Here is an 8552-nt window from a genome sequence, read left to right on the forward strand (position 1 = left end):
CCTCTAGCAGGGGCGGGGCTCCCTCTTTCCCAGCCATTGGTACAGCAGCCCCCCCCCCCCAGCAACACGCAATCTGCATCCAACAACAAAGCAATGTGTTCTAATGAGTGCAATGGCATTCTAAGCAACTTTCCAATATTCATCATTTACACATGTTCAGTTGTGTGAAAGTTATATATCAAGGTAACTGCAGCAGATCAGAAGTCTGTAGTGGCAGTGTAGGGTTTAATAGCAGCCACCAAGATAACCACCAACAGAGTGATGGATGGCTGGTAAGTAAAACATTCTTATTTCCTCCTGACTGTATCATTCCTACCGCATTTTTGATCTCTTCCTTTTTATTCTTCTGTTTTTAATCTCTAGTTGGTTTTACCTTTCCTTTCCTTGCTTAGTCTAGTAGGATAACTAAAGTTTGGGGGACCCTCCTCCCCTTTATAGCACTAATAAAGCACACTCTGGCTAGCAGATGTATACTTCCAAATAGTACAATGACACAATGGCCCCCACCATTTCATGACACATTGAGGCATTCTGCAATACACTGTAGCACCTGCATTTCATGCCAGTTAGGTCTCTGCATAAATGGCCAAAGAGCACTCCATTAACCCCAGACGTGATGCAAACAGGGTCGGACTGGGTCACCGGCACACCGGGAAAAATCCTCTAATGGGCCCCTGCGCCCCAGACCCGACCCTTGCCGGCGCTTCCTCTGCCCGACCGTTCCTCCCCTGACGCCTTAAACTTATGTGCGCTTGAGGGAGGACGTTGGGCCCTGCGAGGGGGGTTAGGGGGGCACCTGCGGGGGGGGTTAGGGGATGCGGCCGGCGGGGGCACCTGCAGGGCCCCTGGGGTGGGAGCCCTGGTGGGCCCTGCACCCCCCCAGCCCAACCCTGGCTGCAAACAGGGCAGTTTCTTTGCCCCTGGCTGCTCTGAGGATGCCTTTCCTTTGCTGACCCCCAGTGCAGCTCTTGCCAACAGAATTGTGCCCCATTAATTGGCTAGTGTTTCAAGACTACCATGCTCAGTTTAACCATTTCCTTTAGTTAAGAACTACCATGTAACTTTCTAGAAACAGTTTCTTATAAGCTTGTTTTTTGTGTGCTGTGACAATGAAAACACTAAAATATAAACTTTGCCACTTCTTTGTTCAGTGTTCTGATTAAAATTAACTTTAACTTTTGTTCTGTCAAATACATTTTTATTGTCTTTCAAAGAACAGTCTGAACAGACTGAATTTCCTGGACACTGGTAACTTGTGGGGTGCTGCCTCCTGAGGTGACATTGTCCCTTGCCTAATGGTAGCAGGGTCCTTGGCTGCAGAAACTTTTTTTGTTGCATGACTTCTTCTCTGCTGGAAGAATGAACCCAAAGTCAAAGACAAAAGCCATTTGCAGATTTTTCACCGTTTCACAAATTTACTTGACGTTTTGCAGATTTTATGGCGAAGCAAAACAGGACAGATTCACTCATCACTATATGCAGTCACCAATGATTGTTTTCTTGCTTTCCTCCTTATGTGTTCACACAAGATGCACACTTGAAAATGCATGTCAAAGGTCACTTGATGCTTTTCCAAAGGGACATTTTACTGAGGACAAAAGTTAAATAGTTCTAGGGACAACCAATTAATATGTATTGTAAATACAAAGCCCAGATTCCATTCAGTCCTTTCTCTTTACCTAGATCTTGCAGCTGTGGGCCAAGAACAATACATACGGGTGAATATGTCACTTATCCTTTATTATATAGTGGCATGGAGAAGAGGTACCTGCCTAGGATGCAATAGTGGGTGGGTGCCAGGCAGGTATCTCTTCTTTCACTTACCTCTATTTTGGTGCCATTTGCCCCCACTGCACGCCCCCTCCAGCGGCCCCCATGTGTGCGCATAAGTACTCTCACTTGCTCATGCGCGTGCACCCGTGGGAGGGGTTCGGACCAATCTGGCTGGGTTGCCTAGGGCCCGGCACTGAAAGGAAGGCATTATTCCAATTACAGAAAATCCTAATATAATAATTAAAAAAGAAGACAGAGGGTGCAGTATTGTCATCATGAACAAAGATGACTATTTGCTGAAGCAGGAAGGCAGTTAAGTAATGTAGCACATTATTGCAAAGTAACTACTGACCCTACTATAATGTTGAAAAATGATCTTAGAATATTTCATAGAATATTGCAAGAGATCTTCCTGAAAGATAATTCAAGAGTGCTAGTATTTTACCTTTTACCAAAGGTACACAAAACTCTCACAAATCCCCCTGGCAGGCCTATTGTCTCCGGGGTAGATTCTTCATTACAACCCCTAGCTAACCCACAGTAGATGTAAGGGACCTCTATACATCTATTCCGCATAAGGGAGGTGTGGAATGTGTAAGGGAATGTTTGTCAAAAACACAAATACCAATACATGAGGTTACTTTTGTGTGCGATTGTTTGGATATGGTGCTTAAGTGAAACTATTTCCATTTTGGTACAGACTTTTATCTTCAAGTACAGTATGGGTGCCAATATGGCACCTGCCTATGTCAACTTTTTCATGGACAGATTTAAACATGAGCACATTTTATCCCATCCCATACACAGCAGGTCCATTTTAACTTGTAAACGTTATGTGGATGATGTTTTTTCATTTGGACAGGACCCCCTGAAATATTAAAAGACTTTTTGGAATTCAGTACATCCAACAATAAAGTTCACTATGGAGGTTGGGTAAATACAGTCCACTATTTGGATGAGATGGTTACAATGGAAATGGGTATTTTTTTACTGACCTTTATACAAAACCAACAGATAGGAATAATATCCTTTTACAGAGTAGCTTTTACCCACCAGGCACTAAAAAGGGTTTGCCTAGAAGTCAGATCACCTCAAGTGATGGGTGATAAAAAAAAATTCTGACAAAGGATATGACCCAGAAATCCTCAATAAGGAAAGGGATGAGGTTGCCCAAAGAGATAAGTTACTGTGTGATAGACTGCCCTGTGGCCGCATACATCGCTTATTAAAAAAACAATTAACAAATACTGGCTATTATTAAAAATTATAAGATTTATGGTAAACTGTTTGTTGACAAACCCCTTTTCTCTTTTATAAGAGGTAAGTCTATAGGGGATAAGGTCATTAGGGCTGATATTACCCAAATGAAAAAAGAAAAAACTACCTTTAGGAAAGGCACATTTCCATGTATGGAATGTGGCAACTGTACAGGTATAATTAAAGGTGACACTTGTGCACACCCTTCTCAGGGCTACCCAATTAGATTAAAGCATTTTGCCACTTGCAAAACAAAAGGGGTCATTTACCGGTTAAAATACCCGTGTAGTGGTACGTGTGCGCCTTAATAAACGTAAAAGTGTTATTAAAAACTATAAACCTGATTTTGAGAAACAAGCTAAGGATAAGGAGAAGGCTAAAAGCAAACTGTAGAAAGAAACACTCTTAGCAAAACATTTCTTTGAGCAAAAACAATCTGTAACACAAATCAGGAGGCAGGTATTGAAGAAGATTTCCTTTGTGGGGTTGCCTGTAAAGAAAAAATTGATTTGCTCAGAAGTATACTGGATTTGGAAATTCGAAACGTTGTTCCCGAAGGTGTTAAATGAAAATTGGAGTTTGCCTAGTATTTTAATGTTTGACTTATTTCCTTTCTTTTCACAGATAATCCAGCACTGATTTGGGATTACAGAAATTAAAGGACATGTCAACCCCCCAACCAAAATTTTTAGCAGAGACAAGCCTCACAGCACTGTTTAAATACCTGCCACTCCTGATGTAGCGATTTAGGAGGCAGGAGGGGGCTTTATCTAACCTAACGGTGAGAACATCTTCAAAAGCCTTTCCTTCTCCTTTAAGGTAAAGTTAACAGCCCCACTGGTGTGTTATGGAATAGTATTAGAATAACACAGTGATCTTTCTCTTGGAATGTTACATATATTGCTTGCACTACTATATGTTATAACTAACATGGTGTTTATGATCTGGATGTTGTAATAATGCACTTCTGTGGATCCTTATACTGGGTTTACTTTATGGACATACAAGCTTTTTTCCTGTACAATGGACTTTTTTCACAGACATTCAAGTTTTTTCTGAAAGGATTGTTGGTGCTTAATTATATTGTCAATTACTCCCCTCTTGATTGGATTGAGAGTAAGCATTGTTACTTTACTGTTTTGTTATACTGACGAAAGGAGGGAGTGCCCCCCCAAAACATTGATTTTGTGTGGTACACTGGTAGAATAATTGGGGTAAGTGCCCCAGCAAAAACTTGTTTGAGTGCAGTCTCTGATTCCTTTTTTTCTATGCACTGCTGTGACGTCGCCATATGGCTAAGAAGGAGATGCCAGATAACATGCAGAACATGCAGAGCTAGTTAGACAAGAAGTAACCAATTAGGAATGCAAGTATTTGCAGAAAGGCCTACAGCTGGCTTTAGCAAACTGGAAAGTTTATGAACTCCCTTGAATATTTCTGCATAAATCATAAAGTCTTCAATCACAAAAATAAGAAACCCAATTAAACAAAAGAATCATAAACATAATGCTTGTTTATTTACTATGCCTCTCATGAACTGCTCCTTCCACAACATTTCTATATGATTAAGATCAAAACTTTGATTTGCTCATTACATAACATTAACAGAGACATCAACCCTGGACATTCAGAAACCTGTCGCACATAGTGCACTGCAGAAACGTTTTGTATGGACTGCCATAGGAACTGACCACTGAGTTCTTACTGCATATGCGCACATTGAATTCAATAAAGAAATTGGAAAACCCAAAAGAATTACAATTGTTGACTGGAGACCGGGGAATGGGGTTCAAACCAGGTAACTGCTGGGTAAATCAGGGTAGTTTACATGTCTGCATGAACTTCCTACTGCTTTCACCATTCTTTGGTAGATCAACTTTTGTGTTTGGGTTGTTGTCTCGCTGCATGACCTGCTTTTTTTTTAAACTTTAGTCCACAGATGGGCACCCAGATTTTTCCTGCAGAATTTGCTAGTAAAATTTAGAATTTACAGTTTCATCAACGATGGCAAGCCATCCTGGTCCAGACACAGCAAAGAAAGACCAAACCATGATACTGATGTCAATATGTTTCTTTGATGGGATAAGGTTCTTATGCTGGAATGCAGTCTGGCTCCAAACATAATGCTTTTCATTTGTGCCATATTTGTCTATATTGGTCTATATTGGTCTTATCCATCCAAAAGCCTTCTGACATATCCACATGGTCTCTAGCAAGCTGCAGATGGGCAGCAATCATTTTTATGGATAGCAGTGGCTACCCTGCCATACACACCATTGTTGTTCAGTGTTCTTCCGATGATGGTCTTATGAAAACTGACATTCATCAATGCAAGAAAAGCTTTAAACAAAAGTACAATTAATCTAGGGCCAGTTAAAAGTGAAGGGTAAATATACCCCCCTTTTTGACCCTTTTTGAGCTCATACTTTTGCCAGAAAACAAAACAAAAAATGCAGCAATACCTGCAGCCACTAAAGCTCGTGCTTACAATATTTAACCAAAAGTTCAATTAATCTTTTTTTTCTCTGCACAGAGCTTCTACTTGTGCCAGGAATCAAACAAACATATTTTTTTCCTACTTCTGCCCAACAATACCTACAACCACCAAAACCTCTGCTCCCAGTTTTAACCAAAAAGTACAAGCTAGAGCAGTGATCCCCAACCAGTAGCTCGTGAGCAACATGTTGCTCCCCAACCCCTTAGCTGTTGCTCCCAGTGGCCTCAAAGGAGGTGTTCATTTTTTGATAACTTGGCTTGGAGGCAAGTTTTGGTGGCATAAAACCAAGTGTAAAGACAAACAGAGCCTTCTTTAGGCTGCCATTCCACATAGGGGCTTCCAAATAGCCAATCATAGCCCTTATTTGGCAGCTCCAGGTACCTTTTTTATGCTTCTGTTGCTCCCCAACTCTTTTTACATTTGAATGTTGCTCACGAGTAAAAAAGGTTGGGGATCCCTGAGCTAGAGTCATGTGAATCACTGAGTCTGTGTGAAATGCATAGGGGGCTCACATTCTAGCTGCCATAAAGTGCAGGTGGTCACAGTGCATCATGGAATGCTTATAGCCACAGTATGTTATGAAATGGTGGGGTCTTAAAACACTAGTGCACAGTGCACTTTGTGCATCTAATGCTGCCAATCCATTCCATTCATAATTGTAACATGGGCATGGTATTCCAGGTGGGGGCATGGCCACAAAGAGGGCTTGGTCAACAAATTATGCTAAGGCTCTACTGCATCAATAGGCGCACTTGTGCATGTTTCATAAAACCAACAAACGGGTGCTTAGCCAAACAATGTGAAAATTCAAGGAGAAAGACACAAGTACTTCTAAGAAATGGCATTTTTTTTGTGTAATGACTGCAGGCATTTTGTGCAACTATAACTGAACTTGTGAGTATGAAATGACCCCTATGGTGTCTGCAGTATTAACAGAAACTACACATACAAGCAACCTGAAGTTAGGTAATATGGCAGGACCATTCACAGTTTTCCCAGTAGAGGATTTTGTTAATATCTCCTCTAGGTGCCAGTGGCATAACTACTGGGAGGGGAGGCCAGGGTAGTGCCAGGTGCCTAAACTGATTAAACTTATACCTGTACCAAAAAGTCAAAGACAAACATGTGGGCAGGACATGGGTCCTCCTGAAAAAGAAGACCCTATGTGAAACACTGAGTTTAGAGAACTTCTATTTGTTGTATATAATCAAACCTGGCTATGACTCTCACACAAGATTTTGAAGGGTTGAAGGATCCTAAGAACTGTAGTTCAGCAACAGCATGAGCCTGCATGGAAGATCTCTGTCACTGACACCATCTTGCCTCCTTTTGTTTGAGTCTGTAATTTCCCACCCACATAGACTGGAATTTCTGATGGGCATCTGCTCTTAATCTTATATTAACTGAAGCATTTGGGGTTAGAATAGAGTTTCTTTATTTACCTGCTGCTCTGTGGGGACTGCAAAAGACCGTGCCAAGGGTACAAGCTCCTGTTAGCCTAAAGATAACTTTATGGAAATAAGATAAACAATTTCAATGAAGGTAATGTGGAGAAATCCTGTTAACTAAGAGCTCCACCTAATGGACAATGTCTTAACCTTACTTTTAAGTTCACAGTGCTGTATTAAGTATCATGTTCCACTGTATGTTTTCTAGGAATTGTACACCTATATGTGGCCTGGGTGAGAAGCATACCATGTATGAACACCACATCTGTCCTGCTTTGTATAGCAAAGGGTTAAGTCTTCATCGCATAAATTCCTATGACAGTTGCGTTGGCAAACATGAAACATGGCAGAAAATGACCCCAAATATGTAACCCCTGTGGGGCAATTCTGTGTGTACCACTGGCAGATCATCTGTCACATATCCAAAAAGTCACCAAAACAAAGCCAAAAACATGCATAGAATAATTACAATTTCTCAAATTATCTGAGTCTTCAGAAAATGCAGACACAGTATTGAATCCCAGACATCTTGCAGCTGACAGTGGGATGATGCATTTATATGGGAACAGAGACATAGATCTGAAACAGTGGGGAAGAAAACTTGAACCCTGTGCACTTCTGTTCTCTAGTTGGTAGCCCTATAGAACATATAATACTAGTAAATGATATACTTATAATTATATTTATCTGTTCGAGACCAGAAAATAATATATTTTTGCCAGCAGCAGTGCACATTTGTAGGTACTAAAACCATTGCATCTGTTATCTCATGTTCCCCCATGGTGGATTTCTCCTGTGTTCCACCACAGGGGAGCATAGAAATTAAACATAATTGTTGGAGTGATACAGAGTTATAGCAAATAAGCATCAGGTAAATATTGAACTACCCAGGGCCGGTGATTGTATGTGTTTACAAAGTCTAAGCAGACTCTCTCTTTGGTCACTAGACATTTGTGTTGCCACATGCTGTGTTCTGTCTATGTTCAATGCTTACATGCACCTGTGTGAGTACAGGTGCATTAGGAAGAATAGGATGCGTTTGTTTCTGTGTTTGTGTTGGTGGAACACAGAGGAAAGCAACACAGAGAGGTGCAGAAGCAACCACTCATGAGTACAAGTCCTTACGTACACACAGCAAAATTAATCAGCTCTAATAATCATGTGGGTCTCTCTCAGTAGTTTTATCCCTGATATTTAAAGAAGAAGGAAAGGCTAAATCACTAGGGGGTGCCAAACCTCTTCCTCCTTCTCCGTTTGCAGCAATCCCGGGGCCCATGCATGCGCAGTTGAGTGAAAAAGCTTGCTTTTATGTTAAAGTTTGGCTTTGCATTCTACTGTGCATGCCCCAAGAACGATGGAGGAAGAGAAACGCTCACTTGCACATACCCCGGCAGTCTTTTTCTAACAGGAGTACCAGCCGAGAGTTTTAGGTAAACCATAACAATCACTGGAGGGTTTTCACTAGAGGGTTTCCTCTTCCTTTTTCCTTCTGTTGTCAAAATCCCTGGGCCGTTACATGCGCATTAGAGTGAAAAGCCGACTTTTTTGTTAAAGTTCGGCTTTTCACTCTACTGCAC

General features: G+C 41.3%; 1 long non-coding RNA gene across 1 annotated transcript; it reads left to right on the forward strand.

The window, feature by feature from the left end:
- Positions 1–77: 77 nt before the first annotated feature.
- Positions 78–4532, forward strand: LOC108646179. The gene is made up of 2 exons (XR_001924238.2): positions 78–272; positions 3655–4532. It is a non-coding gene; the product is annotated as an uncharacterized LOC108646179 (long non-coding RNA).
- Positions 4533–8552: the final 4020 nt, after the last annotated feature.

This window comes from Xenopus tropicalis, chromosome 3, assembly GCF_000004195.4.
Source record: "Xenopus tropicalis strain Nigerian chromosome 3, UCB_Xtro_10.0, whole genome shotgun sequence".
Taxonomy (NCBI): domain Eukaryota; kingdom Metazoa; phylum Chordata; class Amphibia; order Anura; family Pipidae; genus Xenopus; species Xenopus tropicalis.